This window comes from Rattus norvegicus (assembly GCF_036323735.1).
Source record: "Rattus norvegicus strain BN/NHsdMcwi chromosome Y unlocalized genomic scaffold, GRCr8 chrY_unlocalized_33, whole genome shotgun sequence".
Lineage (NCBI taxonomy): Eukaryota > Metazoa > Chordata > Mammalia > Rodentia > Muridae > Rattus > Rattus norvegicus.
In genome coordinates, this window is record NW_026947393.1 from 229,491 (window position 1) to 253,555 (window position 24,065).

Here is a 24,065-nt window from a genome sequence, read left to right on the forward strand (position 1 = left end):
TGATCACACCAATCATTAACTTGGTTCTTCTCTCTCTGGATAAATTCCCTTTCTAGCTTCATGTTCTTTATATTTTCCTGTTTTATTTTCTTTATAATCCATTGGTTCACTGAGTACTGCCTGCTGGGATCTTCCCTAATTCATTGTCTTAATTGTGTACAAGACTTGTGCATTCTACTGTAGATGCAGTGAGTCCATAGTTCCAATAACTGTGTCATGACTAGATGTCATGATTACATCCTCTCTCCTCAAGTTCTGTCTTCTCCTTTTCTGCAATGTTTCCCCAGCCTTATGCTCAGCTTTCTTCTTCTCACGGTCTTAGCACTTATACCAGTTACACAGAACTACAGTAATTGCTGCCCAGTACACCTATACATTTCTCTGACCACAGGCCATAAAAGCAGTAATGTATGGACAAAAACAATGAGAATTGGAACGCAGTTTGACAACATGGCCATTTAGCAAAACAGGAGTAGTAGGATCCTCTCTGTGACCATGTGAGCCATGTGAAAACTGTCAATGTTTATAACATGACATCTGACTTTCCTTCTATAGAAGAGGCTTCAAATTCAAACAAACAGCAGTTGCCCACTTTCATAAGATTTAGATAATTGTCTTCATACTTCTGAACTTTCAACTTGCAAAATGAAGTCTAGTTTCATCAATATCCAGGCCAATGATAAAATTTTGCTATTTGATGATTAAATAAAGGTCTAGTGCCTATGTAATTTATTTTTCCAATTTTGTAACATGGATATTGTGAACAGTGAGAAGGTAAAGACATTTATGGAGTTATAACTGGAATAGACAGATTCCATCAACGACATATTCCTTCGGTGGTACTATTGAATCACAAATAATTTCACTGTCATTTGTATTTGTACTTCACCAACGATTTGTGAGTTTAGTATTTAGTATTTTTCATGTAATTTTTGCTAATTACTGTGCCATTATTTTAAGCATTTATTCAAATATATAGCATATTTAGTTCCATTACTTTATTTCTGATGAATAAGGTATTTTGTGTCTTATAGATATGATCCATGTCATATAAAGACCCAGTAAAGTTTTCTTTTCTCCATCGTTATTAACTTAGTATCTCTTAATGACACTAAATTGTGTAGATATGCCATATTTCCTGTATCCATTCCTCTGTTGAAAAGCTTCTAGGCTCTTTCCACCTTCTGGCTATAATAAATGAGGCTGCTATGAACATAGTGGAGCACGTGTCTTTGTTATATGTTGGGGCATCTTTTGGGTATATGCCCAAGCGAGGAGTAGCTGGGACTTCAGATAACTCAATGTCGAATTTTCTGAGGAACCTCAAGACTGATTTTCAGAATGGTTGTACCAGTCTGCAATCCAACCAACAATGGAGGGGTGTTCCTCTTTCTCCACATCCTCACCAGCATGTGGCCTGATTTTTGCTGTCACATGAGTTTTTGATCTTAGCCTTTCTGACTGGTGTGAGGTGAAATCTCAAGGTTGTTTTGATTTGCATTTCCCTTATGACTAAAGATGTTGAACAGTTCTTTAAGTGTTTCACTGCCATTCGATTGTGAATTCTTTGTTTGGCTCTGAACCCTATTTTTCAATATGGTTATTTGTCTCCCTGTAGTCTAACTTCATGATTTCTTTGTATATTTTGGGTATTGGCCCTCTATCTGTTTTAGGATTGGTAAAGATCTTTTCCCAAACTGTTGGTTGCCATTTTGTCCTAACAACAGTGTCCTCTGCCGTACAGAAGCTCTGGAGTTTTGTGAGTTCGCATTTGTTGATTCTTGATCTTAGAGCATGAGCCATTCCTGTTTTGTTAAGGAAATTTTCTCCACTGGCCATGTGTTCTAGATGCTTTCCCACTTTTTCTTATGTTAGTATGCGTTTATCTGGTTTGATGTGGAGGTCCTTGATCCAGTTGTACTTCAGCTTTCTACAGGGCAGTAAGAATGGATCAATTTGCCTTCTTCTATATGCTGACCTCCAGTTGAACCAGCACCATTTGCTGAAAATGCTCTTTTTTTCCCATTGTATGGTTTTGTCTCCTTTCTCAAAAATTAAGTGACCAAGGGTGTATGGGTTCATTTCTGGGTCTTCAGTTCTATTCCACTGGTTTATTTGCTGATTCTGTCTCAATATCATACAGTTTTTTTATCACCGTTGCTCTGTAATACTTCTTAAGTACAGGAATTGTGATTCCTAGGGAAGTCCTTTTATTGTTGGGGACAGTTTTAGCTATTATGTGTTTTTTGTTATTCAAAATGAATTCATGAATTGTTCTGTCTAACTCTATGAAGAATTGGATTTGAATTTTGATGGGGATTGGAATGAATCTGTAGGTTGCTCTTGGTGCAATGGCCGTTTCTACTATATTAATCCTGGCAGTCCATGGAAATAGGAGATCTTTCCATCTTCTGAAATCTCCTTCAGTTTCTTCAGAGACTTGAGGTTCTACTCATATGCTCATATTTTTTACTTGCTTGGATAAAGTCACCCCGAGATATTTTATATTATTTGGGGCTATTGTGAAGGGTGTCATATCCCTAGTTTATTTCTCCACCTGTTTAGTTTTTGTGCACAGTTATTTTTATACCCAGCACTTTGCTGAAATTGTATATCAAGCTTAGTACTTCTTTTGTGAAACCTTTGGTGTCACTAAGTATACTATCATATCATCTACATACAGTGTTATTTTGACTTCTTCCTTTCCAAACTATATCCCTTTGACTTCCTTCAGTGTCTGATTGCTGTGGCTAAGATGTATAGAACTATATTGAATAAGTTTTGTGAGAGTGGGTAGCCTTGTCCATTCCCTGATTACAGTGTGATTGCTTTAAGTTTCTTTCCACTTAGTTTAATGTTAGCTACGTATTTGCTGTATATGTTTAGGTGTGGGCCTTAAATTCCTCTACTTTCCAGGACTTTTATCATGAAGTGATGTTGAATTTTGTCAAAATTTTCCCAGCATCTAATGAAAGGATCATGTGGTTTTCATCTTTGAGTTTGTTAATATAGTGGATTACGTTGTTGGTTTTCTATACATTAAAGCATCCCTGCAAGACTGGGATGATTCCTACTTAATCATAATGGATGATTGTTTAATGTGTTGTAGGACTAGGTTTGCAAGAATTTCATTGAGTATTTTTGTGCCGATATTGATAAGGGATATTGGTCTGAAATTTTCTTTCTTTGTTGGCTCTTTCTGTGTTTTAGTTATAAGAGTAATTGTGGCTTCATTAAAGCAACTTGGTAGTACTCCATCTGTTTCAATTTTATGGAATGGTTTGGACAGTATTGTTTTGAAATTTTCAATGAATTTGGATGGATATATGCACTAAACCCATCTGTTCCTGGACTCTTTTTGGTTGGGAGAGTTTTGATGATTGCTTGTATAACTTTGGGAGTTATGGGTTGTTTAAATGGTTTAACATTTCCTGATTTAGTTTTTGTCTCTTGTATTTGTCTAGAAAATTGTCCGCTTTCTCCAGATCTTCAAGTTTTGTTGAACATAGGTTTTTGTTATACAATGATTTCTTTTAATTTCCTCTGATTCTGCTGTTTTGTCTCCCTTTTTTTTTCCTTTTTTTCCGAAGCTGGGGAACGAACCCAGGGCCTTGCGCATCCTAGGCAAGCGTTCTACCACTGAGCTAAATCCCCAACCCCCTTGTCTTACTTTTTAATATTTGATTTTGTTAATTTTACACACTCTCTGTATCCACTGGTGAGTCTGGCTATGGGTTAATGTATCTTGTTGATTTTCTCACAGAACCAGGTATTGGTTGTGTTGATTCTTTGTATAGTCCCTTTTTTCTACTTGGTAGAATTCAGCTCTGAGTTTGATTATTTCCTGCCTACTACTAGTCCTGCAGTTATTTGCTTCTTTTTGTTCTATATGATTTAGGTTTGCTCTCAAGCTGCTGATGTATGCTCTCTCCTATTTCTTTCTGCATGCACTCAGAGCTATGAGTTTTTGTCTTAGCACAGCTTTCATTGTGTTCCAAGAGTTTTGGGTATGTTGTACCTTCATTTTCATTGAATTCTAAGAACTCTTTAATTTTTTCCTTGACCAAGTTATCATTGAGTAGAGCATTGTTCAACTTCCATGTATATGTGGGTGTTCTTTCCTAATTGTTATTGAAGAACAGCCTTAGCCCATGGTGGTGTGAAAGATGCCTTGGATTATTTCTATCTTTCTGTGTCATTTGTGGACTGCTTTTTGACTGATTGTATGATCAATGTTGGAGAATGTGCCAAGAGATGGTGAGAAGGAGGTATATCCTTTTGTTTTAGGATAGAATGTTCTCTAAATATCTGTTAAGTCCATTTGGTTTATATCTTCTGTTAGTCTGTCTATGACTCTTTTTAATTTCTGTTTCTGTTATCTGTCTAGTGATGAGAATAGGGAGTTGAAATCTACTGCTATTATTGTTTGAGGTGCAATATTTTCTTTGAGCTTTAGTAAGGTTACTTTTTTGTATGTAGGTACCCCTGTATTTGGAGCATAGATATTTATAATTTCAAGTTCATTTTGGTGGATTTTTCCTTTGATGATTATGAAGTGTCCTTCCTTATGATTTGTGATGACTTTTGGATGAAAGTGGATTTTATATGATATTAGAATGGCTACTCCCACTTGCTTCTTCAGCTTTGCTTGAAAAGTTTTTAACAAGCCTTTTAGTCTGTGGTAGTGTCTATCTTTGTTTCTGAAATGAGTTTCCTGTAGTGCAAAACGTGGGGTCCTCATTACATATCCAGAGTGTCAGTCTGTGTTTTTTTAGTGGGGAATTTAGTCCATTGATATTGAGAGATCTTAAGGAATAGTGATGATAACTTTGTCTTATTTTCATAACTGGAGGTTAGTTTATGTTTGTGTGCTTCTCTTCTCTTTGTTTTGTTGTGAAAAGATTAATTTCTTGCTTTATCTATGATTTTACTTGCCTCCTTATGTTGGGGTTTTCCAGTTAATGTCCTTTGTATGACTGGATATGTAGAAAGATATTGTGTAAATTTGGTTTAATCATGGAATATCTTGGTTTCTCCATCAACGTTAGTAGAGAGTTTTGCTGGATACAGTAGTGTGGGCTGGCATTTTTGTTACCTTAATGTCTGTATGACATCTGTCCAGGATCTTTTGGCTTTCATAGTCTCTTTTGAGAATTCTGGTGTAATTCTGATACGTTTGCCTTTATATGTTACTTGACCTTTTCCCTTACTGCTTTTAATATTTTTATTTGTTTTTCGCATTTGGTGTTTTGATTATTATGTGATGGGAGGATTTCCTTTTCTGGTCCAATCTATTTGGAGTTCTGTAGGCTTTGAATATGTTTATGGGGATCTCTTTCTTTAGATTATGGAAGTTTTATTCTATACTTTTGTTGAAGATATTACTGTCCCTAGATTTGGCAGTCTTCACCCTCTTCTATATCTGTTAAGCTTAGGTTTGATCTTCTCATTGTGTCCTGGATTTCCTGTATGTTTTGGGCTAGGTGCTTTTCAGTTTTACCTTATATTTGACAGTTGTGTCAATGATTTCTATGCAAACTTCTGCTCCTTAGATTATGTCTTCTATATCTTTTATCCTGTTGGTGATTCTCACATCTATGACTCCTGGTCTCTTTTCTAGGTTTTTCATTTCCAGGGTTGTCTTCCTTTGTGCTTCCTTAGTTATTTCTATTTCCATTTTTAATTCCTGGGTGGTTTTGTTCATTTCCTTTTCATGTTTTGCTGTTCTTCCCGTAGTTCTTTAAGGTAGTTTTGTGTCTCTCTTTATGGGATTCTACTTGTTTACTTCTGTACTTTCTGTTGTCCTGTATTTTCTTAAGGGAGTTATTTATGACCTTTCTAACATCCTCCTTTGTCATGATAAAATGTGAATTTAAAACTAGATCTTCCTTTTCTGGTGTGTTTAGATATCCAGTGTGTGTTTTGTTGGGAGAATGGGGTTCTGATGACTCCAAGTAGTCTTGATTTCTGTTGCTTGTGATTCTGTGCTTGCCTCTAGCCATCAGGTTGTCTCTGGAGTTAGACTGGCTTGTTCTTTCTGACAGTGGCTTGACTGTCTTGTAGGCTCATGTGTCCATACTGCTGTAGACTTGTTTTCCTGTTTTCTTGTACCCAGTTATGAGAACAGTGTATTCTGATCTAGGCATGTAATTGCTCTTTTCCACTGACTTTCAGCTGTCCCTGTGGGCTAGAACCAGAGCGAAATTCCCGTACTTCTCCTAGGTCCCTCTGTTGGGGGAGGGGGAACAGATGGCACAAGATGTTTTCCTCTTGAGTCAGGATTTTGGGCAGAGAGTAGTCTCCTCTGGTTTCCCAGGAGTGTCTGCTTCTCTGAAGGTCTAGTTGCCCCAACTTCAGGATTTGGGTACAGGGATCTGTTTGACCAGTTCTGTTCAGTTTTGGCACTGTCTGGAACATGGTGCTCCAGTAGCTTTACTCCTCCTATATTCCTGTGTCCAGAAGCACTATGCAGTTTTGTCTTGGGCCAGAGACCTGGGCAATGCTGGGCAGAAGTAGCAGTCTCTGTGCCTACATTCAAGAGCCAGCTAAAAACTGGAAATGCTTATTCCCAGAGGAGTTCTGCCTTTGCGTATCCTGAGTCCACCAGTCAGCTCACCTCGAGCAGAAATGTTGAATTCAACTCTTGTCTCAGGCCTGAGCTCACTTTTTGTGCTGACTTTCAGCTTACCATGAGGGCTGCAACCAGAAATGTCCTTCCCCTACTGCTCCTATGTACCTATGCACAGGAGGCCCAGATGGAGCTAGGTTTTTTTTTTTTTTTTCTTGAGTCATAATGTGAGCAGAGATCTCAGAGGTTTCTGCCCCTCTGATGGTCTTAGCAGGGCACAGAGCTATGTCCACTCACAAAGAAACTCAAAGATGTCCCCACTCTCCAACAAAGTGCCTTATGCAATCTGCTTTGGGTAAAATGAGTTTGAAACCTGTTTCTGCTGACAAAGGGGTTTTCAGAACTTCCATATCAAACCAAAAGGGCCTTCAAAGTCCTCCACTATTAAAAATGGGCTTAAATCATCACTATGGTCAAAGGGGACAAAATAAAGTCAAAATTCCGCAAACTGAATCTCATAACACACATACCAGCCCAAGTAAGACAAAACTTTCTTCCTGTACACCATTAGATTAAGGACCATTTACAGTTTCAGAAGGGGTTCTTGAGAGTTCCACACCCATGCAAGATGTGGTAGAAAATTTTGAGTCTACCCAAGTGACTCTTGGGCCTTCTGCACATAAATATTGTGATCTTGCACCCTCACCATCTCCCCCAGTGGTTCCTATGTCCCTATACATCAGAAGTTACTCAAATATCCTCTATCACACAAAAGGACCCCCTGACTTGTCATAAGCACAAAAACAACCAAGTTTATCACAAGACACAGTCAATGAGCCATGCAGGCTCCATATCTGTACAATTTCCAGAGAAGATAAAACATCCCTTTCCCCCTCAGGGGACTCTAGGTTGTTCTGTCCTGAAAGGAGAGGCTCCAAAATTTTCCACATATACATCAGAGATGCTAGAATTTCCCAAAACTGAGCAGGATTCTCTGAGTAGTACTCTATCTCATAAAGAGACTGTGGGACAAGAAACATCTACAAAAGTAGTTCTAACCACAGCCACATCTTTAGAGATGGCTTATGGATGTGACACATGTACAAAAGATGTTCTAGGACATATTCCATCTGTAGAGAAGGTTATGGATACAACCATATGTGAATGAGGAGTGGGAAAACATGATATGCAAACACCAGTGTCTGTAGCATCCTTGATATCTGAGGAAAGAGATTCCTTGGACTCCATTTGTGCAAAAGAATGCATATGACCTGAGCAAACTTCACAGGAGGCTATAGGAACTTCTTTATCTCCTCAAGATCAGCCATTTTCCCCAACTACAGAAGATGCTACACACTCTTCCAAATGTGCACAAATGGTTGTGAGTCCTACTTTATACCCACAAGCAGACCCAGAACATCTGCCAAATACCTCAAAGGCTTTGGATTTTACTATATCTTCTGAAGGGGCCTTGGAACCTGCTTTGCCTATCAAGCAACCTAGTAAACCTGACACTTCTATTCAAAAGTCTGTTTTCACTTCTCCAGCCAAAGAATTTTTTTTGGAACTTCCACAGTTACACAACAATATCTAGAAACATCCTTATCTGCTCATGAGTCTCTCAGACCTCTCACATTTGTCTAGGATGCTCTAGGAGAGGTCACATCTTCAGAAGTAGTTCTAATACCTTCCCCCCATTATGACGTTACATTCAGGATTTCCACACATATACACTGTACATTAAGACCTTCCTCATCTGAGAAGGATGTCTTAGGATCTACTGCATCTGATCAGCATGCTTTACAACTATCCCCATCTACCCAAGTAGATTTATTTACATTTCCACTCTGGGGAGAAATAGTCGACATTCTCCCTCTACCACAGTAGACCACAGGCACCCAGTTTCTAGAAACAAAGTCTTATGATTTGATTATTCTGATGCAGTCTTGAGAAATTTCTCCTAAAGGAAGACAGTTTCAACCTTCCCCCTTCTGCCAAAAGGGATCTAGTGCCATCTTCTGCTGCCAAAGAGACAACAAAAGCTACAACTATTCCTCAGGTGAGACCCACACCTTCTCCATCTGTCCAAAGGGACCTGGAATTTTCCAAAAATGACCAAGGAATTGTGGAAAGTTGCCATTCCTTACAAGGGCATGCTGGCCATTCCATATTGTCCCAAGATGCTCAAGTAACTCCTTTTTCTACCAAAAAGGCATGTTCCTCGTCTTCCCAGGGTTTCAGGGAATTTCTTCACCCCTCTATAGTGTCATCTCCACGAGGAATAAATAGAGAAAGTGTGCTATAATAAAACAAAGAACACTACTCAGGTATTAAAAATGCGGAGACCAAGAACACTGTAGGCAAAGAGATGGAACTGGAAAATAGTGAATTAACAGAGATTGAAAAGGTCCTATCATGGGATGTAATTAGGGACATTTGGATGTTAGCCACAAAGTTCAGAATACCCACAATTAAAATCCTTCATCACATGCATGGTAACATGAAAGAAAACCAATTGTGGATGCTTGCAACAAACTTAGAAGGAGGAGGGAAAATGGGACCTAGCTACAGGTACAGAAGGATAGACAAAGTCGGGGGAGCAGCACCAATGAAAAGACAGAAGAGAGAAATCCAGAGGAAAAGTGGAATAAATAACAATAATCATCAATGATGGGTGGTGAACTTGGGTATTCCCAGGGAATACCCGATTTCAATAATCCAAAAGGCTCCCATACACCTACTGGGATGATGTTAGTTGAAATACAAAGCAGCAAAGAGATAGAACGACTGCAGACTGCCCCTTGTAGCTAAACATGACCCTATTGAATGGATGGTGCTGCCACGCAGATCAAAATTTTAACGTATAAATATCCAAGGCTTAAAAAATGTAAAAAAAAGAGCAGAGAATGAAGAAAGGCCCTCCAGAGACCACCACAACATAAGAATCATTTCATCCACAGACCGTAAATCCTCGCACTATTCCTGATGTCAAGATGTGCTTGCAGATTAGACCCTAATATGTCTGTCCTCTGAGGGGCTCTGCCATCACCTGACTGAGACAGATGGTGATACAGCTAAACATTTGAAAGAAAATGACAGCCACATAAGATGAGTTAGTCGAATGCCTAAAGGATCTTAAAGGGATTGGAAACCAATATGAAAAACAACAGTATCAATTAAGTTTACCTTTCAGAGTCTCACAAAATTTACCAACAAGAGTATACTTGGCCAGTACATGGTTACTGCTATGTAGACAGTAAAGCATAGGGAGAAGACAACTGCCTCATCTGCCATCTCTGGAAAGGAAGGCAATTGGTTTTGTGGAAACATCATAACCCAGAGAAGGAGGGTGTTAAATGGCTAAAGTGAAGTGGGCATGTAGATGGAGGAGCACCATCATAGAAACAAAGAGAATCGGAAAGGCTTGGAGGATTCAATAAAGAAAGAAGAGTTTGGGAAATGTCTTTGAAATGTAAACAAATACATAGATTATTTTACACTTGCAATGTTTATAATATAAGATATGTATGTTTCCAACAGAGATGTTCACATCTCTCTCCTTAATGACTACACTCAATATTTGTAACATAGGTTTACTAAAATTGAAATCCAAAATTGTTGTGACTTACTTATTATTTGAATTTCACATAGATAAACCCATCCAATATTTTATCTTCTGCCCTTGTAACTATAGCAAATGTTTAATTACTTGATAAAAATTTTAAAAAAAAATTTTCTACTCCATTAGTTTTCCATTCAATGCCTCAAATGTCTCTCAATTTAACTGTATGTACTACATTCCCTTCCTTGTTGCACTTTTCCCTGTCTCTTCACATTTGATATTCCTGTTCCTGACTGTGTCTTTCAGCAATACATAAGTACACTTGCACTTTTCAAAATAAGGACGGTCTGGTTCATACTAGACACTTACACAAAACTGATCATACAGATACACAGTTTAGAGAATTAACATTTAGATTAAAGTGAATATGTAACTCATTTTTCCTTTTTGATCTGGATTAACTCATCTAGGATGGCATTCACAAGAGTAATTCTGATTTCTTTTCATTGATATTTGGTTTAAAATACTTGTGGATTATATACTTCCTACCTTGGATTAGTCTGGCATACCATACACAGCACAGAACAAATCAATTAATTGCAGGATATGTGCATGTGTGTGTGTAGGTCATTCCACAGTAACTCGTGCTACATGTTTTAGAAGCAAATCTGTTCAAGGATAGCCTGAACTCTTTTGTTTTGCATGTTTCTTTAACATATCAAATCACTTCAAATTGCACCAATTATTTATACCTCTGGGGTACAGATTAAATTCATTATTTCTACAATTAATCTCTCCATAGGGATTAAGAGCTGGTTGATAAATAATTTTTGGAGTCTTTAGAATAGAATTTTGCCCCAAAACTCATTAAGTATTTATTGTTCTGCAAATTCAAACCTACCTGGTATTTTGGAAATTTGAGTTTCATGGTCAGACCTCGTCAGCTAAATGCACTTCATCCATTGTTGGCAAGTTCAGGCTATGCTTCCTGATTGACATGTCTGTTGAGACTACCTAGTTTTACAGTCATGTGATAACCAAGTGAGTTCTCATATAGCTTTCTCAATATTCAATTTACCTGATCAGAATCTATGAAGTGTAGAATCAATCATTTTGTGCTGAATGTAGGTTGCCAAACTGCCTCTGGGTAATTTTTGAATAGCATCTTGTACATATGCATGTGCTTTTTAGGTGGTTTCTCATTATCTATTAACACTCCACATAGCTCCGCAGCACTATATTATTTTAAGTTTCCAAGCCAAGTGATTTCTTGTTCTGTATTAGAATCATGTGGGAGTATCTAGATCAATCAGTGTAATCCTAAGGGATTCTTCTTGGTATATTATCATCTACAGATGGTGTAATATCTACAACGTTTGATACTCAGCCTTTGATACACCTTCCTTCACCTGTGTAAAAGAAAATTATTTGCAACAGAGGGGTCCTGTAATATTTAAGCTACTACATGAATCCCTTGGCTAAAATATGGCTATACATGCTTATTCATGCCTAAAAGACCCTTGGGGAGACCCACCTGTCTAAAAATGTCAATTACTACTCAGATGTCCACTATGTGTACAGTCTGAGGAAGAGTCACTTCAGTTCATGTTTGGAACTGAAGAATACTCAGCCATTTTCCAAACGGAAAAATAAAAACAAGTTACTTAGATAAGGATTGAGAGAATGCTTTTATCTAGGTAGAACATTAATTTTAGCCTTACATACAAATGTGTGATGTGCAGTATTTTCAACACTGTATTTCAGAAGGAATTATATACTTTTGGATATGGTCTCTCGGACTAGCATATGATATCAATATAGTTTGCTGTGACAGATTTTCAAGTACATATGAAATGTGAGGACTCCAACAGAGTAACTCTAGCTCAAACATATATCCTTCATGTTATTTGTGACCCACACTGGGAACACTTACTAAATGTATCAGAGTTCTGACTCATTTTAGTATTTTTTTTTTGGTCTCATGCTAACTTTTGATGCTTCCTTTCTCCAATAGAACAGTTAGTCAATGAGTCTGTATACCAGATATCAGCTGCATTATCAAGCGTTGGTTGCAATTTCCCTCTGCTGAATTCACAGCCACGAGGAAGTGTTTCTTATGAGATGGCCTTGATCTCTACAATGTAGATTATTGTTGTCTGTGTCTTTCTCTGACTCTCTCAGTTCTCTTAAGGGTCCTACCAGGGAAGAAATGGCAATGATAGTGAGAAGTGATCTTTGTGGACCCGAGTATAGACAAAAGTTTCCTTTCATGTGATAAGAAAATAGTGGACAGTGTTTATATTCAACTTAGTCAATGAAATGCTCTCCCTTTATACCTTGTATAAACTGGACTGGCTTGTTAGCTATGCCTGTTTACCCAGCTTGCCCAGTTTTCAGGCTGAGAAGAGGAGACTTTTTTCTCAGCAAGGCATCAGGTGGTGGACAAACATCTTACAATTGCTCACTGTTACCCAGTTCCTCCAACGTAGCAGCTTCTTCCAAAAGGATCTACATGTCCATAGTATGCCTGACTTCAAGTCTGAAGCTATGAGCCCAGTCAACAAGAAGATTTCCATAGCTAAGAAAAAGTAAAATTTTTCTTTATTTAGTGATGAGGTGGAGGGGCAGATATTATTGTGACTTTCCTTATTGTAAGTTCTTGAATCAGGAAGGGGAAGAGCACTGGAGGAGGGATAATTTTGATCTACTTAGGTTTCTTAATAATAAAAATAGTAATAATAATAATAATAATAATAATAATAATAATAAGAAGAAGAAGAAGAAGAAGAAGAAGAAGAAGAAGAAGAAGAAGAAGAAGAAAGAGGAGGAGGAGGACGAGGAGGAGGAGGAGGAGGAGGAGAAGAAGAAGAAGAAGAAGAAGAAGAAGAAGAAGAAGAAGAAGAAGAAGAAGAAGAAGAAGAAGAAGAGGAAGGAGAAATAGTTTAGGCTGGGAAGATTATTCAGCAATTAAGAGTACTGCCTGTTTTTTCCAAAGGTCATGAGTTCAATTCCAAGTGTACACATCATGGCATACAATCATCTATAATGTCATCTGATGCCCTCTTCTGGTGTGTCTGACAAGTAAAGTATACTCTTAAAAATAAAATAAATTAAATCTTTAAAATAAATAAAAATCAAAAGTTTTCTTATCTAAGTCTAAGTTACTATGCTTCTGTAGCTTACCAGCTTTCTGTGTTCCTCTGAGGACAGAAAATCCATTCTTTTTCTATTAAAATCCAGGATGAGAGCTCACACATTGCTTGCCATATCTCCACTGTTATTCAAACACACCTTCTTCTTTTCTGGAAATGAAATAGCTTCCCATTACACTCCTATCCTACCTTCAAGTTCTGCTTTTGAGAGGTGCATCAGAAAATGAGTTTGTGCATAAGGATGCTGGCGTTGCAGTTGCTTCTGATGTGAGAATACTGGGGTTAACACAGAGGGGTCAAGACGGTCAACAAATGACTGAATGTAATGACTATCTTCTGTTGAAATTCTGTGGATGCCATGGGTCAGTATTCCTGGAAGTTACCCAACTCACAGGTTTTCTTCTTGAGCTCAATAGTCAGTATCTCCAACTTCTTAATGTGCTGTACTTTCTCACTGATGGTGGAAGGTTGGCATGATGCCTTCCCAGCAAACCCTGTAGATAAACACAAGGGAACATGCATATTAATGGCCCAGTCACAGGAGAGACCATGCTTTGTCCCCCAACAAAGCATGAGGAAAGGGGAAATCTACAGACACTTTGAAGCACTGAGAGAGTAAGAAAGCTCTTTTCAAGTTGGACCTATTAGCTACTCTCCTACCTACAACCATGATTCCTAGACATATGCAGGTAAGTTCTGTAGTCCATACTGCTTAGGACCACAAAGCCCTAAACATGTATGTTCAAGAAAAATGAGTCTGAGATTTTGATACATGTCCAGGGCAGTATCTCTCTCTTATTATCACAACATGTCAATGACATGTACAGGAATCCTGTGAAGATGAAGTCCAATACTCTACCCTGAGTGGCGAAGCTTTATCTATGTGGCTCCTATTGGATATCTTTCTCATTCGGAGTGAAAATAAGGAACTCATAGCAAACCAACAGCATGCTTGTCAATTACTGGTGGTCTGCCCAACATTCATCAGATATTCTTGACGCTTGGTCCCTTCTTTTAGAATCTAGAGGTTTCAGACCACAAGTCCTGCTCCTAAGAGGTCTGACCCAAGCACAGCTTCTCTAGGAAGCTTCCCAGCAGTGGCTCAGGGCTTACTCTCTCTGCTTTACACCAGATTATTTATTTTGCACTTTTATAACACGAAAGAAGTCCTAATTATTTTGTCTCTCTCTCATCTCACCATGCATTCTGTTTTCCCTGTAAATAACTTGATAATCCTAAAAAACATGTCTGTGTGTAAACCAATATGCACTAACTAAATACCACAAGGGCAGCTTCTGTTTCCATAACACTAGTGATATCACAGAGAATACCACAGAATTTCAGGTATACAATAGTGTATCCAGAGGAGTGTCCCCTTCAACATCACATAACTACACATTAACTAGATCTTCTCCAAATCAACAAGCCAAGTTGCCCTTTCCAGTACCTTTGCCTGAGACACAAGCGAAGACTTTCCATCACTCTCCCTTCTAAAATGGAGATATGACTGATTTATTGAATTCTTTCCCACCATCATGTACAGATATTGAAGCCTAAATTTTCAAACAAAGCCCAGAATTTGTCTTCCCCACCTTATGTTGCAGGCTGAAAATGACAAGGAAGACAGGAAGTTGAGAACTTAGGTCAGGATGATTTTCGTTGATGCAACGATTCTACACAGTTAATCCCTCTAAGAGGACATCTTCTGGAGCTAAATGATCATTTTTTCCAATTTCCTCATCCATTGCTCCTCCTAACTAATGCTGGAGAGTTGGGATTATGCCTTCTTTGTAGAGTTGGCACATAGATAAATACAAGTAACCAAAGATTTTGGAAAGATCCACAGAGTAGTACAGTTTGGGTGGGGGAGTAAAAAACTAGTAATAATTGTGTAAATTTGGACAAAAACATTGTTCAGAGCCTCAAAAATAACATGTTTTAGACATGGGGCTGTTTATGATGTGAGCAGCAGTTCACAGGTCAGGCTACAGGTGCATTGGTTAACATAGGTGCAATTTGAGACCTCAAAAACAGTCAGAGAAAGCATGGTGGGTCAACCTGGAATGAGCAATTAAGAAGTCATGCTATACTATGGAGAGTTATTATATGAAGGAAAGATACAGACAGAGACAAAGACAGGCAGACAGACAGACAGACAGACAGACACACACACACACACACACACACACACACACACACACACACACACACCAAAACAAAGCATCAGTCATGGGGACAAATATGTAGATCAATGATAAGGAGCTTCAACCAGGGAAGAAAAGTCAAATTCTTCTGTTGGGTGCCACATGTGACAACGTCTATACTCCTGAAAGGGTGTCACTACTACATTTATGGACAGCATCCATTAGAAACCTACAGACAGGGAATGGTAAAGTAAGTGTAGAGTCTAGGTATTATTAAACTATACATGTTTATTAGAGCCCCATGTAACTTTTGTCATGATCCTGGCAGTCCCAGCAAAGAGAAGCAAGCCCATGGTCAGCCTGCCATGCACTTCTTGGATCTCTGAAAATTTACCTTCCATACATGCTTATTGGGCCCTAAGCTTGTTGGGAGTTGTTGAATATTCTGCATCTTCACAGGTGTTTAAGTTCTAGTCTAGTAGAGTTGGATGTCAACTCTATTTCTAATTGTGGTTCTCCAGAGGACACCTAGTTCAGATCACACTAGGGTTTATAAGATAAGGAAGTGCTTAAACTGGCAAGAAATATGTTATCATTAGTAAAGACTGTTCTAGGATAGAGGAAAAAATATGACAGAGACGCAGAGAGACACACACACACAGAGAGAATGAAAGAATATGCCTTATGTACATGAAGCCAGAAAAGAATTTGTGAATCTAGAAGACAAGGTATGAAGGACTACCTGTAAATCCCAGGTAACTAAGAAAGAACCTTGGACACAGTTTTGATATTGAGGCTTCATACAGCTTGGCCTTTACCAATGTGAGACACTACATTTCCATGAGCAAATCCTTAGCCTGGAAAACGTAGTTATGGTGGCCCCCCCAAAAAACAAAACAAAACAAAACACAGAATTGTCCCCTTTGTCTGTTTCTCATTACTCTGATCTCCCATGTCACAAGAGGCTGAGTGGTCTTCCACATACCCTCACATGCAGCTCACAAGGAACAGCACCTATCTTCATCAGTACTTCATCTGAGCCTACCCTTGGCCTTTGGATGGTACTCAGGAACTGAACTGACAGGTTACATATTCCTAGCTGGGTGTCAAACTTCAGACATGAGAATCCCACTCTGTGATTGTCAACAGTTCCATTTATCCATTGGGATGGCAGTGTCACAATGGCTGCACCTGTCTTTTCATGCATTTCACATGCTTTATGTGTCCGAGTTGAAAGTCTCTCTCAGATTATTTACAGATCCACAGGATGCAGCTTGGCTTCAAAGGCCACATGTCTGACTACAGAAGCCACGAAAACAATGTCACAGTTCACAGCTATAATGTAGACATGTCAGGGTATTTCCTCCAAGTTTTGCTTTGAAGCATATTCTTTTTTTTCTTTATTAACTTGAGTATTTCTTATTTACATTTCAATTGTTATTGCCTTTCCCGGTTTCTGAGCCAACATCTCCCTAACCCCACTCTCTAACCCCTAAGCCCATTGTATATGGTTGTTCCCATCCCCATTCTCCCCCCATTACCGCCCTTGCCCCAAAAATCACCTTCACTGGGGATTCAATGTTAGCAGGACTAAGGGATTGCCCTTCCACTGGTGCTCCTACTAGGCTATTCATTGTTCCCTATGAGGTTGGAGCCCACGATCAGTCCATGTATAATCTTTAGGGAGTGGCTTAGTCCCTGGAACCTCTAGTTCCTTGGCATTGTTGTTCATATGGGTTCTCAAGCCCCTTCAAGTACTTCCAGTCCTGTCTCTGTTTCCTTCAACGGGGGTCCCGTTCTCAGTTCAATGGTTTGCTGCTGGCATTCCCCTATGTATTTGCTGTATTCTGGCTGTTTCTCTCAGGTGAAATCTACATCCAGTTCCTGTCAGCCTGCCCTTACTTGTCAAGCGTATTCTTTTATTACAGATAATGCTAATCTTTCTAGAAGGCCACATTGTGGGAGACCATTTGGATTATGCCCCATCCACAGTTTATAGATTTTTTACAGAGAATTCTTTCAGTGAAAATGGTTTCTGTAAATTGCATACAAACTAACTATTTAAGGACACAAACACACACACATAGACACAAAAGGTACACAGATACACACAGACACACACAGACACAAACAGACACACACAGTGTGCAGGGATAATAGAGATGTGTATGTTAAAAAAAGTTAGGATAGTGTATCGATAATATAAAATATGAAGGGTTACACTAAAATCTAAGACACTAGGATGGAGGATGGGAAGCAATTGTGAGGTATGCTTTCCCACAACTTGGACACATGAAAAATGAAGTAGGAGACATCAGAACTGCATTGTCAAACAAAGACAAGAAACGTACACAATCAATTGAATGCAAATACAGCTCATCTTGCTGATCTCTAATGGAAGAGTTCAGGTGTTTCCCACACCTCTCCAGCATAGTATTTCATTGCAGTCCAATGCTAGAACACCAAAGGATATTCAAGAACATATAAGGAGATGAAGCCAGAATGTCAGCATTCCCAGAGATCAGTTGAGCAGGGAGTTTTGTTTTCCTATGTCTACCTTAGCTATGCTTCAGAAAACCAAGGAGACAGTCTCCTCAAGCATATCCACATCTGTACTGGGTGTAATTTGTCTTCAGAACATCTTTGGCTGTAGTTACAGAAGCCAGGATGAAAACTACAAACTATGTCAGCATAAAGTTGATGTGCATATGGCCAGGATCACTGCTAAGTCTCTCTAGACCTACGAGTGTAGATAGACATGCCTTATAGGAATAGAACATGGTTGTTTAGTTCCTCCAATTACTGTTCAGGACACGTACAGAAGTCAGGAAGGAACCAGTCCCTCTTCTGTTTCACTAATTGATATTTCTTCAATATAGTAGAAAACTGTCTGCCAAAGACACTGTCATTAGGACAAAACAGAAGGAAACAGATTGGGAAAAGGTCTACACCAATCCTACATCTGACAGAGGGCTATTACCTAGTACATACAAGGAACTCAAGAAATTACGCTTAAGAGAGACAAATAATCCTATTAAAATTGTGGTACAGAACTAAGTAAAGATTTCTCAACTGAGGAATATCAAATATCTGAGAAGCATCTAAATAAATGTTGATCATATTTAGTCATCAAGGAAATGTAAATGAAAACAACCCTTAGATTCCACCTCACACATGTAAGAATGGCTAAAATAAAAACTCCGGAGAGAACAGATGTTGATAAGAATGTCAAGTGAGAGGAAAGCTCCATCTTTGTTGGTGGCATAACGAACTGGTTAAACCACTCTGGAAATCAGTCTGAAGATTCTTCAGAAAATTGGAAATTTCATTACTTGAGGACCCAGATATACCTCTCCTGGGTATATAACCAAAAGATGCTCCAACATACAAAAAAGACATATCCTCAAATATGTTCATAGCTGCCTTATTTATAATACCCAGGAGCTAGAAGAAACCCTAATGGAATTCATCAGAGGAATGGATACAGAAAATATGGTACATCTACAAAATGGTGTACTACTAGGGTTTCAAAACCAATGATCTCAAAAAAGACATAGACAAATGGAATGAACTAGAAAATATCACACTGATTGAGGTAACAAAGTACAGAAAAACACATATGGTATGAAACCATCGAAAGTGAATATTGGCAAAAAAGCTCAAGTTACCCAAGATGCAGTCCACAGACAACTGGAAGCTCAAGAAAAGAACACACAAAATGTTCATGCTTCACTCCTTTTTAAAAGATGGAACAATGCTATCTATGAATTTAGAGGAGAGACTGACGGAATCCCATTCAGATTATGCCGTACATGTGGCAGAAATACATATACATCAGTCACCAAAATAGATAAGATTGATGAAGCTTAGAAGTGCATGCTGACAGGAACTGTATATAGATCTTCCATGTGAGACACAGCTAGAGCATATCAAATACAGAAGTGCATTCTAGTGGCAAATCAGTAAACTGAAAACGGACAGTAATGGGGGTTGTAGAAGAGGCGGGGTGCCAGTTTGGGATCTTATGGTCAAGAAATTGGGAAGGGAAATAAGATTTGAAATGTACATATAAAATATCCAATTAGAAAAAATGAATAAAATTTGCTTAAAAATTAAAAAATGAAAGAAATAAAAGAGAAGATAACTGCCATGTAATCACAGCTATTGACTCAGAAATCTAAAGGTCATTTTCAGGGAATGATAGAAAAAGTAATACTAGTGGAATGCCCGAGATAATGAAATCTCAACTAGAATCATTTCTCTCTCCCAGATAACGGTGCCAGACACAAACTGCACTATATGAATCCAAAGAATGGAGGAGTTTACTTTGAGGGGATGACACAACACTTGTCTTTCCCTTCTTCCTTATTTCCTTTTTCTTCTTGACCAAAAGAAGAAAGGCCATGAGCTCTCAGGAAACAACTATGCCCTGCTGAACACTTGGCTTTTGGAATAAAGAATTAATGATATAAATTCTCTGACTTACAGGAACCAAACAACAGGGAAGTCCATATGTTTCTGAGAGGCTCCAAGCTCCTTATTCCCATATGTGGTAGTGTCAAATCAAGGCTATCTCTTCAGAGATCCCACTCAATCACTACTAAGGTCTCTTTGTGCTATCCCAAGTATCACATATTTCTTCCTTTTTGGTTATACCAAGACAGAAGTCCAGCATTCTTTTCCCCATCACTGATATCTTCATCCTCTTTATTCTTCCTCCCTGTTTATTTCAATTAGAGGCCAATTAGTATACCCCAGAGGTACTGCAGGAATATCTGAGAGGCAGTTGCAGGCACGACAACACTTGTGACATCACAGAAGAAGACAGGGACCTCCAGGATACAAGAGATATTTCAGGGAGGGACTAATGATGACGTCACTGAGACCTGCCATGGCCTAATACCTAAACAGTTTTCCTTACACTGATCAGATTTGGAGTGCCCTTTCCAGGTATGTCTCCTGTGACACAGTGGAAACCTTTACATACTCCATCTCTTTAAAGCTAGAGAAATCTCTTGCTTCATTAGTGGTTACATGTTCTGAATGGAGAAAGGTAGTCAGGGTTTGGCATGGGTAGAAAAGATTTAGAAATACGATTGGTGGAGATTCTACTAGATAATAATTAATTCCCAAGTTCATTCCTGTGAACATATAGTTCAATTTTCTAGCTTTTCTCTGTTTCCCAAAGGCCAGTATTCTCCCTACAAAGGTAGTCAGGGTTTGGCATGGGTAGAAAAGATTTAGAAATATGGATTGGAGGAGATTCTTCTAGATAATAATTAATTCCCAAGTTCATTCCTGTGAACATATAGTTCAATTTTCTAGCTTTTCTCTGTTTCCCAAAGGCCAGTATTCTCCCTACAAATATTTAATTGAATGAATATTGTATTTCACATTCTTATTGTACATTCCTTGATAGGGGACTTTATAAATATTCCTTAATGTGTACTCAAAAATTCTGTTTTATAATTCCATTTATTGCAATGATTTTGTCAACACAGTTGGCCCAGCTACAAAGTCAATATAACAGTGTAAATATTTTGTACCGACTTCAAATGATAAACTCCCAAATTCTTATTCAAAATAGTTTTGGTGCATATATATATATATGTGTGTGTGTGTGTGTGTGTGTGTGTGTGTGTGTGTGTGCGCCACATGTCCATCAGACTCTGAATGGCCATTCCTTCAGTCTCTGAAAAACAATGCCTCCCTACCCCTCTTATGGATATTTTATTTACCATTTTAAGGAAGGACTGAAACATCTGAATTTTGGTCCTCTGTCTTGAGTTTCATGTGGTCTGTGCATTGTATCATAGTTAATTAGAGAATTTGGGCTGATATCCAATTATCAATGAGTGCAAACTTTGTGTGTTTTTCTGTGATTGGGTAACCTCATTCAGGATGATATTTTCTAGTTCTATCCACTTCCCTATGAATTTCATGCGCTCATTGTTTTTGATAGCTGAGTAGTAGTCCATTGTGTGAATATAGGTCATTTCTGTATCCATTCCTCTGGTGAAGGTCACCTGGCTGTGGAAGAAAGGTCAACCTGAAACATCTCTGGCTTTCCAGCATGCAGATGTTTTCACAATTTCTAAATCATATCAGTCACCGAAAATTACCAGGGGAAAAATCTCTGACAGAGGGATGGCAGCCATTACTGGAGAAGGAAATGGCTTTGATGTCCCTTAGAACAATCTGCTCATGCCATGGCCATTCAGTCAACCCAAGCATCATGGGATTAGGAGATGTAGATTTAGAGATTGAATGTTTTAAGTTTCCTTGGGAAAATTTACCCTGCTCACCATGGTTCACTGTTATCAGGAAATATTTGGAATGGTATACTATGCACCTATGAAAAATAAGGACATTGTGAAGCTGCGGTCAACTAGGTGGAACGAGTTGAGAAAACTGAAACTCCTCTTGGTGAGATCATTGAAGACCTTGAGAAAAAGGAACACTGGGCCTGGAACACTGAAGACACAGATGTCCATAGAAAATACAAGAGACATGACTGAGGAAAAAAACAGCTGTGTCTACTGGACTATGGAGCAATGGTTAGAGCCCATACAAGAGGAGATCTCTATTAACAGAAAATTTGATCCAGAAATACTGTTGAGGAAAGCTTGTTGGAATTTCCAAACCTAATGAGCCCATAAAGAAAACACACAATCTGGTTATTATAATTATAATCTATAAATGTGTATTGGGTAGATCTAACGTTATTATAACTTATTCCCAAACCATAAAACCCCTTGCTAGATGTGCTTTCTCCAGGCCATATGGATTGTTTCCATCATTACTTCCTCCTCTTTTTCTTCAGCCTTCTCGCTTCTCCTCTTACTCTCTTCTGCATCTCTACATATCCCCACAGTCAAACCTCCAGTACCAACTTTCCCCTCTGGCTATCAGTAATAGGCTCTAGCATTTACTGACCATGTAAAATGGGAAGAAGGTTAATATGCGATTACCTGAGTCTATGATAGAGGCCTTGTCCGGGGGAAACCTCTTTTGAGGAAGCAGATAAATATCAGGATACAAATAGAATTTGCTGGGGGAAGAGCAAATCCGTATATGTTTAGCATATGTGTCCAGTGGATTCTGAGAAAATGGGAATATTCTTCCTAAAGACCCAGTTATACTACACCTGGCCTTATATCTGAAAAGACCTTTGCCATACCGCAAGGACATGTACTCCATCATTTTCCTAGTGGATTTCTTCATAGTGAACAGAAAATAGAAATAAGCCAGATACCCCTAAAACAAATAATGGCTACAGATAATGTGGTTCATTTACACAATGGTATACTACACACATATGAAAAATAAGGACACTGAGAAGATAAAGTCAAGTAGATGGAATGAGAAAGTATTGTCCTGAATGAGGTAACTGAGACCCAAAATAACATGTACACATTCACTTAAAAGAGGGTATTAGCCATAAAGTACAGAATTCACACACTATGATCTATGGAACCAAAGAGGCTAAGCACGAAGAAAGACCTAAGAAAATGCTTGAATTTCACTCAGAATAATGAATAAAATAATGACAGGAGGCAGATGGAAGGAAAGAATTGAGTGGCTGTGGGGATGGGAAGGGAAATGGGGTTTGAGGATCATTTCTTGGTAGAGACGGGCAAGAGGGGCAGAGGGCCAAGTGAATAAACTGATTCAGTGACTGTCCAGGGTGGGTACTATCTGTATGATTTGCCAGCAATCTGTGATTTGTGAGGCTACCCTGGCTTCCTTGACGGTGACTTTAGCTGAGACTTGTTACAGTGGGGATACAGATTCTTAAATGGCCACTTTCAGTAGCCACAGAGGACCCAAGTTGGATGGATAAGTACCCAAACCCACCCCCAAAATTTTGACCCAGAAATTGCCCCCTCTATAAGAAACACAGGGACTGAGATGGAACAGGAAATGAGGGAATGGCCAAAGGATAAGTGGCCGGATGTGAGACTTTTCCCCTGGGCAATCAGCAAAACTGACATTATTCACGGTCCTTTCTTGTGTTGCAGATGGGAGGGTAGCGTTATTGTCCTCTGCAATGCTCCACCAAGCAGCCGACTGATACAGAAGCAGAGGCACAGGGCTTGATATCAGATGGAGCTCAGTGAGTCTCACTGAAAAGCTGAGGGAAGGACTGAGAGAGGCAGAGGAGCACAATGGTCTTCACGTGGTGTCACTAACCCGTCGCCTGTCTGTGGATCCTGTTCTCCTACCCGGGCTGCGTTTTCAAGAGCTGGTAGGAGACGATAAATCTAGTCCTGCAGAGACTTGATGTGCCAGGGGAGAGGGTGTACCCAGAGGGGTCCTCCACTCTCTCAGAGAAGAAGGGGAGAGGTTAGAAGGAGGGACTGTAAATGGTGGGAGACTGAAGGAGTGTGGTGCCAGGTCAGCATTCAGAATGTTACCTGATAAATAGATACAATCATTCTGGCAAGGAGGGTACCGGGAACATGACCTAACAGGATCAGGGTGTGACATCATTGGGGTGGGGCATGACATCATGGGGTGGGGCATGACATCATTAGGGCGGGGACATCACATAATGGGGTCTAGAATTGACATCATTGCATGGGGCATGACATCATGAAGCTTAAGAGAAAATATATGAAACTGTAAAAAAAAAAAAA

The 24,065-nt window shown here is 39.0% G+C and overlaps 2 long non-coding RNA genes across 4 annotated transcripts in view; one reads left to right on the forward strand and one right to left on the reverse strand.

Moving 5' to 3' along the window:
• LOC134484710 (uncharacterized) lies at positions 1-20,306 on the reverse strand. Of its 2 annotated transcripts, XR_010062399.1 has the most exons (4): positions 19,913-20,306; positions 13,675-13,776; positions 13,314-13,432; positions 1-12,708 (listed from the first exon to the last, which is right to left on the reverse strand). It is a non-coding gene; the product is annotated as an uncharacterized LOC134484710 (long non-coding RNA). The 2 variants fall into 2 exon arrangements; XR_010062398.1 differs by having other exon boundaries at positions 13,314-13,776.
• LOC120099704 (uncharacterized) overlaps positions 20,277-24,065 on the forward strand; it is an 18,697-nt gene continuing 14,908 nt past the window's right edge. For both annotated transcript variants that reach the window (XR_010062400.1, XR_005498858.2), the window contains exons 1-2: positions 20,277-20,376; positions 23,448-23,674. This is a non-coding gene — a long non-coding RNA (uncharacterized LOC120099704). The remainder of the gene's footprint in view (positions 20,377-23,447; positions 23,675-24,065) is intronic.